The following is a 16,666-nucleotide window of genomic DNA, read 5'->3' as shown; positions in this document are numbered from 1 at the left end:
GTAAGACATTTATACAAACAAACAATTCAGAGAAGTGCTCAGTAAGGTAAGTTACATTGGTTGCCCAAGGTAATGAAGACAGCCAAGAGCTCATGCTCACCTGATTGTGTTAGAGGTAACTCATGGGGAGTTTAGTGGACAGGTAGTGTTGGGGGTATGTGGGGGCATTGCGTATGTGTATGTGGCTGCATTTATGAGTGTGTGCAGAGGTATGCATGGTGTAAGGTGAATGTGAGTCTGTATATTTGTGTGTGTGTGTGTGTGTGTGTGTGTGTGTGTGTGTGTGTGTGTGTGTGTGTGTGTGTGTGTGTGTGTGTGTGTGTGTGTGTGTGTGTGTGTGCGCGTGTGTGTGTGTGTGTGTGTGTGTGTGCATGTCTGCCTGGGAGTTCGTAATGGGGAGTTAGATACATGATAGATAAGGTAGGTGTGTGTACAGGTGAATGGGTGAGTGTGTCCATAGGTGCAATTGGGTGAGTGGATGGCTGTGTGTGTGTGTGTGTGTGTGTGTGTGTGTGTGTGTGTGTGTGTGTGTGTGTGTGTGTGTGTATACACATGAATGTGTAAATGTGTGTGTGAGTGTGTGTGTGTGTGTGTATGTGTGTGTGTGTGTGTGTGTGTGTGTGTGTGTGTGTGTGTGGAGGGCTTACATACCTCCACACTTCCCTTGACTAATGAACAAATCCTGCATCATTGGTAGAGGGGAACATTAGACAACAGAAAGAGAGAGAATCTATATATTATGCTTTAAAGGCACTTAAATAAAAGGACAAAGTTTTTCATCACAAAAGCGGTGGGGTGGGAGAACATTAGATGCAAGGGATACACTATATATCATGCCTTAAAGGCACTCAAAAATGCAAGAAAAATGTTCTACAGGAAGAAAGACATGGTGTGAGTGGAGCGCTAGACATTGGGGATACTCTATAAAATATGCCATATCGGCACTTGAAAAGATTCAAACTATGTACCTTCAAAACTCACCTATAGAATATTATCCCTCTGTATTACCAGCGGACACTAAGGATAATATACAAATATTCCCCATGTCTTTCATAAAAAAGAAATGTAAAGTAAAAGGGAAGGAAATTCCAAACCCTGCAGCCTTGACCCAGAAAGTAGCAGCATTAACACACTACAATAACTGATCACTTAGTGTACTTTTTTATATATATATAATAAGAAGCACAAAACTCTAATGTTTGCAATAGTTCATGAGTTACCAGGACAGGGCACCTATAAAGGGTAACAGCAGGAGTGTCCTGTGCAATCAGGAACTGACTCTTGAGAGGGGTGGGGGTGTGTCCTTGTCTGGGGTGACTTAGGAATAAAGCTAGGAGGAACACTAGATTATACCAGGGATCATTTTTAAAGTATTACTTGGACTCACTTTTGTCACATCTATCATTTTTGTGTGGCTAGTGCTGTAAATTGCAATATACCAATCCATGACTGTTGTGGCCTTAATCAGCCAGTCACAAAACAGGAAAGAAAGATAATAAACTAGGGATTTGACTATACAAGTCCCCAACTCTGTTTAATAATCTGCATAGTCTACGTAACTGTTAGCCATTCTGAATTCAACTTGAAACAATGATATCCTGCACCAGCCAGCACCAGAGGAATACAGGAATGAAGCCCTGACTATGGCCAGGTGACTTGAGCTTAATTAGGTCTAGATGCCTGATGGTTCTTGGAGGAGAGCAGTGCATACCCATCCCTATGGGGACAGCAGAGCAGAACCAGCTTTATACTGTACAAGTCCTCTTGTAGGGGGTGCAGGGATGGAAATGCACAGCCTGAAGGTTAACGTTAGGCTCACCATGCCACTAGTAAATGGTAGCCTTCATAGTGGGTGTACAGGGGTCAGCAGCCTTGTGAAGTATTGTGAACCTCCACAATGATACAGATCACCCCCCCCACACACACACACACACACACACACACAAATGGGGTCAGATAAGCCATCACCAACGCTGATTGCTGGGATGTCAGAAAGGGCTCAAATTATTGTCATGGCTGCATGAATGATGGCTCACACTGGATAGCTCTTGCCCTGAGCAGGGGTTAATGTCCCTGGGATGGGAATAATTGGTTATGCCTGGTCAGGGAGGCTTAGTGGTTGTCAGACACATAGACAAAAACACAAAGAAATTAAATCCCACATAATGGTTCACTAAAAGACAAGGTACCCTGCTCATGCTTCAAAGATTCACAATATATACCATGATTTTTATTATTAACTCCATTATGGTATAAAATAATATTTTCTCCATACCTTAAAAAATTGAACTCTTGACATAAATATCACTTGCAAGTCATGGGAATACTGAAGAATATCCTGCAATACATGCTCAGGGCTTGTACAATGTGCTAGAAAAGCATTTATAAAACAGAAGTCAATCCTGACCATTACTTTTCTAAGCTCCACTTAATGAGAATACACTGGTTATATAATGTATGTACAGCTCTAAAATACTCATGGAGCACTACTGTCAAACTATGGCTCATGCTACTCAGATAACACTACCAAATAATCCACAACCTTTGTGAAACCAGTTCAAACACAGGCAAACAATAAGGCAGATGAAACAGCTGAACATCAGCATAAAAAATCATTCCTGGAATTTCCTGAACTAACTTTTAATATAGCTAAATATGATAAAGCTCAATAGTTTCTACAGCTTCTATAAAATCTAAAAAAATCTATAAAACTGAAAAGGAAGAACATTACAAACCCAGCAAGCCTGAGTATGTATATGTTTAACCCACCCATGAATCATGTTAAGAACAAAGACAGATAAACTTTTTTTATGGGCAGAATGCCAAAAATCATGACTTCTGTACTTGCAAGACATTCAAGTGCCACACAGATAAACTGGAAGGGAAAGAAATGAGATGCCTGGATATGCACATATATTTCAGAATTATTATATCTGTCATTAGTTTTAGCCAATAATTATGGTCTTAAGTTTGCAAGAACTGGTGTTAGCGAAATAAGGCTGAGTGCAATGACAGTGATCAAGATACTACCCTGTACGAATCCTCAGTAGAGCGTCAGGCAAAATGTGCTTCACTGTTGTTCTTCAGCCGTGGTGTCAGGGGTTGGCCACCCCTATAATATAGCTATAGCAACCTGCTGCAATATGTATCTGTAATGTATGTTTATTAAGGCAACTAGCACCTGCCTGTGACTTTGTGGATAGATTTTCCATAAGCTATAGGTATATAATTGTATGCTGTTTGCAGAACATCACAGCTGATGCTTGGAGACGGCTATTATCTCATCACATCAGTATTCAGCCTTTTTGCAAACGTGCTTTAGATAAGCTTTGGTTAAAATAACTTTGCATATTATGATACTGTACAACTTTTGATTATCACATGCTAGATTTAGTACTGATACCAACCTCTGCAGCAGAGTTACACATTTTCACTCACTCTGATATTTTACCCCCAGGTAACCCAGCTTCACAAATATAGCATCATGCAGCTGCATTCTTCTTATCAACTTTTGATATCACACAAGTACGTGTACTAAGACAAAAGACTTCTTTGAGTACAGGGTTTTAAAATTTCTGTAACTAACCATAGTGTTGCATTCAGTTGATCATGGATCCTGTCAAACTTGAACCATTACACCTGACAATAGTTTAAACTCGGATAAACCTCTGTGCAAATATTTTCAAAGTTCTGGAAAAACATTTTTCTAGTAATCCTTCCATCTGTTTATAGATAATATAGCTTTATATTCTATTTGAAGAACTAACAAGTATGCAGCCTTTACCATTTAACTTTAGGTTCAGACTGTTAACTCTGGAAACAATTATATAAGAATACCTTTTACCAGACTGAAAACAATACACCTTTCTGTAAACTCTATACAAGTCATTTTCATTGCATCTTGGTATACATGAAGGTATTTTATAAATATCTCTGCAATTATTTTCCTTACATTTCAGTTTTGGGACAAATTGGTTATCATGAATCAAGTAACATACAATGTTCCACTAGATCAAATATACCAGTTTAAAAGTATACTGCTAATTGTTACAGACTCATGGAATAGTAACACATGACAAGTGATATTTTTGTTCAGTCTTATACCTTCTTCAGCCATGATAAATACACAATGGCAGAACATAAACCAGACTGTACATTATTGCATGATGGTGCATACTTTCCTAATCAGTGTCTCTAATATTTTCAGTTTGCCCTTTATAATCAGATTGTTTCTGTTACTGAGTGTAAACAAGGCAGAAGATTAGGAGATGCTGCAAACATATCTGAAAATTATTTAGGTCCGTGTGGACTATGGGTAATGGTATCTGGCTCACATGAAAGAAGGTCCCTATTACAGTCCAACATCATATCAGTAAGATTGCTTTTATGGATAGATGACCAATGGTAGCATTTTGATGTGAGCCAGATGCAGACAATGAGCAGCATGGGCACACAGAAGAAAATATAATGCAATGTCTGAGAGATAACTTGTATAGTAGACAGAAAATGCATCACTTTTGGGATAGCATGCAACTGAGTCAGTTCTGTGGATGACATAGTTGAAGATCTTAAGTAAAAAAAAAAATGCAAAAAAATGGCCATTTTGTAAATACATGTATTACAAAGCTATTTTATACCAGCAACACTTCAAAGATTATTTAATTTGGAGAAAGAACTATGGTTACATGTTCAAAGTTGTGTATAATATGTTGAAAAAAGAATAGAGACTATGCAACCAACAGTAAGAAAATATATTCCAAAATTTATTGATTTTTTAACAATTCATATACAACAAAAAATAAATAGAAACAACATACTATCTAAAGTATATAAAACAATGAGAGCAGACATACAATATGTTAAAGAATCATTCTTGACTTATTTTAAAATTATAAATAAAAAATCCCCAAACGAGGAAGACAAACGATTAATCTTAATATCATCTAAACTAACTACATTTTCACTTAAATGGAAACTGTTCTTGTGGAAATTCATGCATACTGTAAATCATTTTATACACCACATAAAATAGAAATCATATCTAAAACTAGAATTACCTGTTGGAGATGAAAACTAGATATGAAAGCTGATTGGGAACATATATATTTTGAATGCGTGGAAATTAAATCATATTGGGAAAAAAATTAATGATTTATTATAGGCTTTATTCTCTGATAAATTTATAATGACCAAATCCTTTTTTTTCAATACTCCAATACCTGAATGTGTTACAAGGATGAAACACCCAATTCTTATTGCAAGGAAAGTAATAACAAGGAACTAGAAAAGTGACACAATTCCCTCCTTTAATGAATTCAGGAACATTGCCTCTGAAGGGAGTCATTTAGGGATTATCACAATAAGAACAACTTGTTACCACTCCCACAAGAGGGGAAAACATACTGCACCTGATCATCACCAACATGGGGACTCTATGCTCCAGACCAGAAGTGTATCCCTCACTGGTAAGATCAGACCATAAACTAATCTCACTGGATATTCACATCATGACCCCACCTCCTGCCCAGAAAACCACAGTGAAAAACTTCTCTAAAGCAAATTTCACACTCCTCAAAACCGAGGTGGAATCCTTCAAAGCCCCCGGGCCTGTGGAAAATACAGCCCAGACCGCAGAATCCTTTATAAATGCATTCTATGAACACCTTCAGGAATGCATGGATCATGCAATCCCAAATAAAACCAAGACCCAATCCTCCAAAGGCAGACGTCCTGTCTGGTGGACCCCAGCCATAATCAAACTATACAATAGAAGGAGGAAGCTACTAAATGATAGAGTAAAATCCCAAAAAGGGAAGACATCTCTGATCAGTATTAGCAAAAAACTACGGGCACTCATAAAATCGACTAAGACCAGCTTCAAGAGAAAAATTGCACAGGACACTAAGGATAATCACAAGGCTTTCTTTAGTTATGTTAGGAACCTGGGTGGGAATTCCCAGATATGCTCAGAATTAGTCCAAAATGACAAAAAATACACCAAACCCACAGACATTGCCAACATCCTAGCTGACAGGTTCAGCGCAAACTTCTCCCCCCTCCCCACCAAAAGGGCAAATATCTATCCCAGCAGAGTGCTGCCCCCCTGACATCTCAGATGCTCAGGTAAGAGCCGCCCACTCCAAAGCAAAAACACAGCATCAATGGGACCAGACGGTGTCCCGGGCTGCATCCTACATGAACTCCAAGAAGAGCTAAACCCAAACATAAAACTACTGTTCAATCTCAGCCTTACTACAGGATATGTACCCAAAGAGTGGCGTACAGCAACAGTGGTCCCTCTCCACAAAGGTGGTGCCTCAATGGATCCTGGAAACTATCGCCCCATAAGCCTGACTAGCTTGGTCTGCAAAGCTATGGAAAGGATCATCATGGACCTCATAAATAAAGATATTGGGGACCTACAGACACTGGCTACTAACCCAGTTCGGCTTTGTTAAGGGCAGATCCTGCCTCTTAAACCTGGTTGATTTCTTTGAAACAGTCACCAAGGCCATTGATGAGGGGAAGGTGGTCCACACAACCTACCTGGACCTCTCAAAAGCCTTCGATACAATACCCCACTCGGGCATTATAGATAAGCTCACCAGCTTAAATATAAACCCCTATGTCACTAGATGGGTTGCAAACTGGCTCAAGGACAGAACCCACATGGTTAGAATTGCTGGAGCCATGTCAGACTCCAAACCAGTTACAAGTGGCGTCCCACAAGGCTCAGTCCTGGGACCTCTCTTGTTCGGTATATATTTCTCAGAGGTACAGGCCAACATGGAAGGACTGTGGCTGACCAAGTTCGCAGATGACTGCAAACTGGGCACCATAATCGACTCTCCAGCCGACACAAGCATCCTCCAAAAGGGCCTCATAGAAACAGACAACTGGTGCCAGAGCCATGGCCTCATGCTAAATGCCAAAAAATGTATAGTCATCCCCTTTGGCAAAAACAAAGTGCCCACAAATTACCACATAGGTGGTAATCCATTAATTACAGAATAAGTAATTAGGGACCTGGGGACCCAAGTTGATAGCAGTCTCTCATTTGACAACCACGTGGCCAAAGTGGTTAGAAAAACATTTTATATAGCCCACCTAATCATGAAGGGATTCACATCTAGATCAGGGGAGGTCATCGTGCCTCTTTACTCATCCCTCATCAGGCCCATAATTGAGTACAATGCCCCTTTTGGGATGTACCTTACCAGACTCCTGCAGCAACTGGAAAGACCCCAAAAGTACCTCACCAAGAGGATCAAAGGGCTCAAACAGATGCCATATGCTACCCGGTTAAAGAAACTCCAGCTCTACTCAGTGGCATACCACCTGTTCAGGGGTGATCTGTGCCTGACATATAAAGCCATGTCCAACCCAGAATTAATGGACATGCTGCACCTCAGAAAATCCAAATCCCATCGAGCTACGCTCGAGAGACTTGAACCTCAGCACTGAAATAAATAGGACATGCTGGAGGGACAGATTCATAACCTAGAGGCTCCCTTCACTCTGGAATAAAATCCCAGTCCAGGTTAGGCAGAGTCCCTCATTGACTCTCTTCAAGAGGAATCTTGATGAGTGGATGGGAGATCATAGGTTTAACCCGGGTATCACTTCTGTGTCACTGTTAGACAGAGGCACAGTATACTAACCTCAAAAAAGGGCATAACAAAATTAATTTAAAATGGGTGGCGAAAGCCAAACACATTCTGGCTAGGCTTATAAATGCCCTAGGGCAGATAGCCTAGTATGAACCTATGAACCTATGAACCTTTAAGAACAAGAACTACAAGAATCACTTCCTTATATAATTCATGGAAAGGACTAAATGAACTATTAAGCAAACAATGATCGTTTTATAATAACAATTGGAAATATACATTTATATGTAATTGTGTGCTAACAAGCACCCTCTGTAAATAGTTGATTTTTAGTTTACCTGTTTAAATTTTATTTTTTAGATAAGAAAATTAATTCATGTTTTACTTTGTTTGATATTAATATAGTTATTTTATTGTTATTGAGAAGTTCAGTTGTTCATTCATGGTTTGAAATTCTTCTAATAAAAAATTAAGAAAAAAACATGTAATCAATGTCAGAAATTGACTACTTTCTTCTACTATGATGTTGCCTTTATGATATACAAATTTCCATTTAAGAGTAATCTGATGAGGAATGTGTCTCTTGTTCAATATCAGCCATGAATATTTGTAAATAAGTCTGAGATATTAAACAGTAAAAAAACAGTAATCCTCAGAATTAAAAATCAGTCTAAAAATGCATCATATTGGTCACTGTGAGGCAATACCTCAGGATGGGGGTCTCATGACATCTATGATTCTTATGATGCCCCTGGCAAGACTCCACATGAGAAAGTTAGAGTGGTATTGTCCCAGCACCAACACCCTTTATCTTTTCAAATCCCAGTGTTGGGGTTTGTTAGAACAGAAATCATTTGGTGGAACAAAAGATATCCTTATAATAGCTGTCCAGCTTCTAAAGCTTCAAGGCACCTTCCACATGCCCAAACTGTCAGGAAGCTCAAGATGAGGTGACTGAAAGACAAGTTTGGGAGTGAAGCCATTTAGAGCTTTACTGTCTCTGAAAGGTACCGTCCTCTAAGGCTTTCAAGGATCAAAGGTCGACTTTTGCTGTTCCTTTTCTAGGCAGATAAGTTCCTTTTGGGGAAAAATCTTCCATATTCTTATTTGTGTTGCTGTTTTATCACTTTCCTCTTCTGGAAAGTTATTTTAAAGCTAAGAGTGTTGTGTTTTAACAGACTGTCATGAAACTGCAATGTACTTTTAAATGGAGCACTCATTTTTTCCTTTCATTTTAAAAGTGGTGCCAAGTAATTGAAAACATCTTTTTCTATGGAGAAATTATGTTTATTGTATTTTTGTTAGGGTGGCATAGTGTTTTAAAGTTTTTTTGTCAAAAAAGTAACTTTTGTAGACTGGTAGTGTTTACCAGTATTTGTTGTTTGCCTTCGCCAGGAAAGAGGTGCTATTTTTGGCTTGACCATGAAACAGACTACTAGTGCCACAGTCAGTCCTTCTTCCAGCCACAAAAAGAAAAACGTAAGCAAACAAACTTTACAAGAGCAGGCTAGTAATTTGCCTCAGCCACAGGTGGGTGACTACTGTGGCCATTTGTTGTACCTCAGACCACAAAACGTTTACCTTTAATCCCTCTGGCGTAGCATCTACAGCCGCTATGGACTAGGTTAACCATGTCCTCTGTGTCTGTTGGGGTCCCCACAGTAGGCAAGGGAGTGCCACTGTTGTCAGACCTGAGAGAGGGAACAGGGAAGGTTTCCCTCTTTTGTCAGAATGCTGTGCCTATCCCTGGGGGAGCAGCTGTTGCTGCCATTAGTAACACTATTGGCCTCATTTTTTTCCAGTCAGAAACAGAATGCCAAGAATGTATCCACTCCTTCTCAAATTTCTTTGGATAGGAGTAGTTTACTGGGTCTGTCTCAGGGTTTAATTCAGGATATTGAGCCTTTCTGTAAAGTAGTTTCTGGTAAAATAAAGTAGGATACCTGATTTCCTGCAGAGTTTCAAGATTTTGAATCTGAACAGAAGATGCAAGGACAGGTGCAGATATTTTTCTTGGATTTCTAATCCAGACTCAGAGTTCAGTTTTTGATTCTTCCTGCTTGGAGCGGGGGGGGGGGCTCTTTCTCTGAGACTATTGCTAGTATGTGCTAGTGTTTTCAGTGGGAGAAAACTGAGGTTTCTTAGTCCTTTAGGAAATGTTACAGAAGGATTTTCCAGATCCTACACCCATTTCTCATTTTCTGTCTGCTTTAGAGGATGTGTGTATTACTATCTGCAGTTTTTCTAATAGTCAACTAGCTGTCCCTAAAAAGGCAGATAGAATGTGTAAAGTTCCTTAGTCTTTTACATTTTTATACATTATTCCCAAACCTGACCCAACAGCTATAGCCCTAGTTGATCCCACTGCTGCTAAGCACCTAGTCATTTCCAATCCTACTGTTGATAAAGATGGGAAAATTGTTGATTGGTATTGGAAAATGTGTATACTTTTGCAGCTTTGATTTTTAGAATTTTTAATTGTCAGGCTTGTACGTTAAAGTTTGTTATGACTAATTGTGAATGTATGAGGAATGTTTTATGTGCAGTTTCTTCTTGTGAGGAAAAATCTGCTTTAGATAACTTAGTTTCCCCAAACATAACTTAGTTTCTTCTATTGCACAAACCTCTACTCATTGTTTGCAGTGTTTGTGTGTGTGTGTGTGTGTGTGTGTGTGTGTGTGTGTGTGTGTGTGTGTGTGTGTGTGTGTGTGTGTATGTGTCTCTGTTGATACTTCCTCAAGGGCTATGACCAGTAGCACTGTTTTGATGAGGTTGCATGGCTGCATTTTCAGAGCCTGTCAGATGCTGATAAAAGAGGATTTTAAATTTACTCTTGGATAGAGGTTTAGTGTTCTGCAATTTTGCTGCAGAGGTGATCAAAATGTGTGATGAAAGGGCCAAGCTGATCCAGGGAATCTCTAAGATTTTTCAGCTGTCCTTTTTCAAACTTTCCAAGGGATTTTCTATCTCCTCATCCAGTTTTGGGAAAAAGCAGAATAAACAGTCTCAACAAAATACAGATAAGCAGACATTAAAGAAAAAAATGGCAAGGGAGATTACAAGATGAACTCTTGAACATCCCAAAACCAAGGACAGTCCAACAAGTCTGAATGACTAGTCAAGAGACCTTGTGACATCCCTCCAATCCTGGCCACTTATTTCTTCCAGAATGTATGAATCTCCATTTTTCTATTGGCAACAAATAGTTTCAGACAAATGGGTTCTGGAAATCATTCATCTAGGTTACAGATAACAGTGGGAGGAAATTCTTTCTGATCTGTCCTCATCCTCCAGCTCAGACTGTTTTGTTTTCAGTGGTTCTTCATCATATGCTGTTCCAAAGAGTGATAAAACCAGTTCCTTCTTCCCAGGTGAGGAAGGATTTTTATTCAAGGATGTTCCTAGTGCCAAACCAAGAAAATGCTTGGAAACCAGTTCTGAATATTTCTTTCCTACAAAACATAACCCTGTCCCTACATACCATGGGAGTAGAACCAACAGCCTTCTGCATCAAAAGCAAGTATTCAACCTGTTATGCTATTAACAATGCTTGTAGATTCAGCATAAGCAGCACTAAACTTCTCTTCACCTGAAACTCCCAGCTCCTTGTAAAATCTACTCAACACTCCACTGTATCTCTCAACTTTGCAGCACAAGAAATCTGGAAAAACCCAAAATTTATTGGGGAGGACAAAAGCCAAAAAAACTAGGGACACGTTTTAAATATTGCTTGTATAATCTTGGAAAGTTACTACAATAAAATGTTGTGTTATCACCATGCATTTCACTGCCACGTCTTGAACGTCGCACCCTGTGCACTACAGTCAGAGCAACATACCACTATGCCAAATCAGCTGTTTCTTGAAAGACAGGAAGACTGAAACTTAAATGGGTATCATTTAGTGAATTCAATTCTCATTATAGCTCTCAATCTCTTAGCACAAAACACCTGGACAAAGCCAATAATGGGGGAATACAGTCCCCAAACATATTCATTGAATAAAGTTCTCACCATAGCTCTCAACCTCTTAGCACAAAACACCTGGACAAAGCCAATAATGGGGGAATACAGCCCCCAAACATATTCAGTGAATTCAGTTCTCTCCATAGCTCTCAATCTCTTAGCACAAAAAACCTGGACAAAGCCAATAATGGGGGAATATAGCCCCAAAAATAGGGACTAATTTCAAATATTGATCTTATAAACTTAGAAAATTGCTAGAATAAAAGGTTTTGTGTTACCATGTACTTTCTGAAGAAAATGAAGTCTGAAATTCAAATGGCTGCCATTATGTACTGAATTCAAAATCCAGAAAACCACAGATTTTATGAGGAACAGAACAGAACAAAAATATGAAGCAAAAACCTGAATAGTTTTCACAAGTGCTGGTGGGTAGGGAATCCAGGTTCTTGCTACCTGCAATCAAGGTACAGGGTTTGAGCCTGAGTTACTCTCTCCAGCCACCAGGTATATTAAATTGGGGCATTTTTCACATACACAGACACACACACACACACACACACACACACACACACACACACTTCGGAATTGCAGCTTCGTCCTACAAAGTACCTGCAGTAGACTTTTCAGTGAGAGCTTCATTCGAAATCATACAAAGTCCCTTCTTCCTGTAAGTGCAGCGATCCATATGTGCCTGTAGATGTTGCAGTCCGATCCCCATACGAGCCTGCAGATGTTGCAGTCTGACCCCCTTCCAGTCTATGTGGTTGTAACCGCATAGACTTATGGGCATCTGTACTCTGATGCCTTCTCTTCATAATCTATACTGGTTAAACAGCAGTCCAGATTCCACACACATGCTCCGAGTCCTGGAAACTTGCTGAGCATGCAGAGTTCCGGGACTCACAGCAAATTATTTTATTTCTTTTTCTTTTATTTTACAGCTGGGGGGCTGCAGTTCTGCAGTCCAAAAGTGCGAGCTGCCCCTGCCTAAACCTGTTTGTGATGGTGCCTCAGTTCAAAATTATATCACTTCACAACCTTTTACCTCTACCTCTTCTTCTTTCAAGTTTCCTGGTAATGTTTTTCTTTCAGCTTTTCCCGGTTAGGGGTTGCCACAGCAGAACTCCAGTCCACTAATGATTGGCAGTAGATTTTTTATGGGTGCTGAGGTGCCAGCTCGATGCCCAACCTTCAACGAAGGCACGCCCATTCTACGCATGTCTTTTGAATGCCACTCAACTGAGGGGAGGACATGCAGACTCCACACAGAAGGTGCCCCAACTGAGAATCGAATGGGAGAACCTCTTGCTGTGAGGCAACAATGCTACCGCTGCACCACCGTGGCTTGACTTCAAGTTTCCTGGTAATACTAGACTTAAAAGATACTTATCATCACATCACTATTCATTCAGACTTCAGACATCTCTTAAAAGTTTGTGTGTTGGGATCACATTATCAGTTTTCTGCCCTATCCTTTGGACTATCCACTGCACCAAGAGTGTTCACAAAGTATCTAGCCCCAGTTATAGCTCATTGCAAGCTACAACATATCCATGTTTTTTCCATATGTAGATGGAATGTTTATCTTTGCAGAGTCTTTTGCAAAGTGTCTGTGATCTCTCCCTTGGGTGAATGATCTCTTATGGAAGCTGAGATTCTAAGAGAACATTCAAAAGTTTTTCTTGACTACTTCAAACAGGATTGTGTGCCTGGGATGTCAACTAGACAAGTCAGTTCAAAGAGCTTTTCTTCCACAGGAAAAAATAGGTCTCTAGCTAGAGCTATTTGTAAGGTTTTCTACTCAGACTTTGGTTACTGTGAGGCAATACCTCAGGATGGGGTCTCATGACATCTATGATTCTTATGATGCCCCTGGCAAGACTCCACATGAGAAAGTGCCAACACCAACACCCTTTATCTTTTCAAATCCCAGTGTTGGGGTTTGTTAGAACAGAAATCATTTGGTGGAACAACAGATATCCTTAAATCCAGGTCTCCCCTTCTCTCTCCCTGTTCCAAAGCAGTCAGTCACCACAAATGCCTTGGGGAGCAGTTTCAGTAAGGATAAAGGTGCAGTGGGTGTGGGACTCCAAGACCATATGTAAGCACTTAAATATCAAGGAAATGTTTGTCCTAATCAAGACACTCAACACTCTGAACTATCTTTGGTCCCTGTGACCTCTGCAACTGGTTACAGACAATACCACAGCCATGTGGTGCTTCAACAAGCAAGGGTGGGGCAAGCCATGCCCAGTTTGCAGACTAGCCATGTTAGCTTGGGATATAGCTTCACAGCACAAACTTTACAGGCATCATACATACAACCAGAGCAAAACTGTGTGGAAGACAACCTTAGCAGGACCAGGACAACCCCCCATGAATTTAATCTAGATCTGAGGGGGGGGCTTCCAAAATTGATCCATCTGTGGAGAGTTCCTCAAGTAGACTTTTTTGCCTCCTCTCTGAACATTCAACTGGCAAGATTCTGTTCCAGAACTCTATGCAAGAAGTGAAGAAGCTACTGTGGACAAATCTTGAGTGGCATATCGTAAGTACTTTGATAAACAAACTGTGATTGATGCTCATTTTTGTAGTAAAAATGAAGAAAATAGGGTACGTATGCCTGGTCAGCTGCATATTATAAACTTGTCAAATGCCACCATTACTAAAGACCTTGAAAATTTGCTGCTAAAGGGAAGCAAGTTTGTTCCTACTTTTTTCCATCTTTGGCAGATGTTATTTTGAACATTAAAAAGTTTTGTAGAAAGTTGTATTTATGAGTGTATTTTGAAGGAAAACAAGCATTTGTTGAAACTGATAATGTTGAAATGTTTGATACTGAAGATATATTGCTTGACATGTCTATAAATGAAAATTAATTGGTAGATATTTTTTTGAAAATGAAGTTGAAGGGGAAGTAGGTTATTTTACTGGTTATGGGAAATTAAAGGTGCTTCATTTTTCTTATTCTAATACTTTCACCCCCCAAATGTTCTAACATTGTTCAAAGTTTTGAAAGGCTATTATGTAAAAAAGTGGAACCTAAAAAACATACGTTTGTTAGATCTAGAAAAGTGTATAACTTATCTAGGGGTGAATGGAACATTTCAGAGTCATGTAGAAGTTCAGAATGTGGTGTTAAATTTTGTCAGGCTGTCAAGGGGGGTAACTGGGTGTTGTTTTCCAAGGAGAAGTATGATAAAATGTTTTTTGATTTGTTAGCTGGTCCAGAATATGAAAAATTGGCAAACAACCCCAGGAAACATTACAATAGTCAGTTAACAGTAATTTTGGATAAAGGGGAAAGACTTGTTTTTTTACAGAGAGGTATGTAAGTAAGTTGTATGTTAAACATCCCAAAGACCCTATTTTTTATGCCATCCCTAAAGTGCACAAGAATCTAAATGACCCCCCTGGTAGACCAGTTGTGGCGGGTGTGGGGTCACCATTCATGCAAATATTGGGATTTTTTTTTTTTGGATTCTCATTTAAAGAACTTCCTATCTAAAATTCCTTCCCACATTAAGTGCACTGTTGGTATTTGTCAAGAAGTGAAGAAAATTCAATGGTGTAAAGATTTTTACTGAGCTACAGTAGATATTAAAGCTTTATGCACCAATACTAAAAGAAGGTGGGGAATAGAAGCAGTTATTTGGATGTTAAGGGAGGGACCACGTACAGCCTTTCTGTTGGAAGTATTGGAATCTTGTTTAACACATAATTATTTTTGTTTTGGGGGTGACTATTTTTTGCAAAAAGAAGGCACAGCGATGAGGTATTCTTTTGCCCCCAGCTATGCTATTATTTTTATGGCCTTTTTTGAGAATAGATTTATTTATTCTACAGAATTCTTTGCAAAGAATGTTAACTTGTTTAAGCCTTACATTGATGATTTAATTTTTATATGTAGGGAGAATTTGGATGAGTTTTCTGTATTTATTGATCATTTAAACCAGAATGAATTGGGGTTGCAGTTTACTTTTATTGTGGATAGAATGAATATACAATTTCTGGATGTGGAATTTTATGTTAAGGAAGATTTGAAGGTAGAACATAAACCCCATGTGAAGCCTACTGCAGTTAATATTTTTTACAGGCTAGTAGCATGCACCCATCACATCTTATGGAAGCATTGCCTATCGGTGAATTTAAAAGGATTTATGAGAATATTTATGGTAAGAATTTGGTGGAAGAAGAGTTCATCCAGGTGGAATGGAAATTGTTGTAAAGGGGTTATTCTAGTGTTAGTTTGAAAAAGCTAAGGATAGTGTGTTAAAGGTGGAGGCAGCAGCTGTGGTAGGAGACATAATAGTTATGATGGTTTTAAAAGGCATCATTCAGATCAGAAAACTGATAGGCAGGATAAAGTACTGTTTTTTTGTTACCAGATTTTCCCCATTTTCTGATATTTTGAGGAGGTCAGTGAAAGATTTGTGGCCAGTGGTATATGAAGATGAGCAACTAAAGCATTTGTTCCCTTCATGTGTTACATTTTTTAATCAAAGGTATTTAAATTTAAGGGAGTTGTTAGGCTTTAAGAAGGTTTCTTTCCAGGGGGCTAATATGGGTTCTTTCCCGTGAGGAAGATGTAAAGTATGTTCTAGGATTAAGAACATTTCAGGTAGAAAAATTAAAGGTAAATTATTTCATTCTATGGGAAGGTTTTCATGTGTTTCTTGTGGGGTGGTTTATATTGTAGGGTGTGGGTGTACTCCTGTGAGGTGGTATGTTGGACAGACAAAACATATGGTAAAAGTTAGAATTCTTGAACATCTGGGACATATTAGAAATAGGAATTTGGATATCCCAATAGCCGGACACTATTAATGCACATGGGAATTCTAATGTTAGTTTCTTCTTTAGTGTGTAGGCTGCACCTTTTCTTGCTAGTGGTGGGGATTTTTTAGCTAGTTTGTTAAAAACGGAAAGCAGGTTCATTCTAAATTATAATACTTTAAAACCTAAAGGTATGAATCTAGATGTGAATTTAAATGTATAATTTATAATATTTACATATGATGTTTTGCAACTAATTGTATATGAAAAAATATTTTACCCCTTTTTAAGGGTGTTTGTTTAAGCAGGTTCTTGT

The sequence above is a fragment of the Protopterus annectens genome, chromosome 17.part0 (genome assembly GCF_019279795.1).
Source record: "Protopterus annectens isolate FY-2018-M chromosome 17.part0, PAN1.0, whole genome shotgun sequence".
NCBI classification, from domain to species: domain Eukaryota; kingdom Metazoa; phylum Chordata; order Ceratodontiformes; family Protopteridae; genus Protopterus; species Protopterus annectens.
This window is presented reverse-complemented; position numbering follows the sequence as displayed.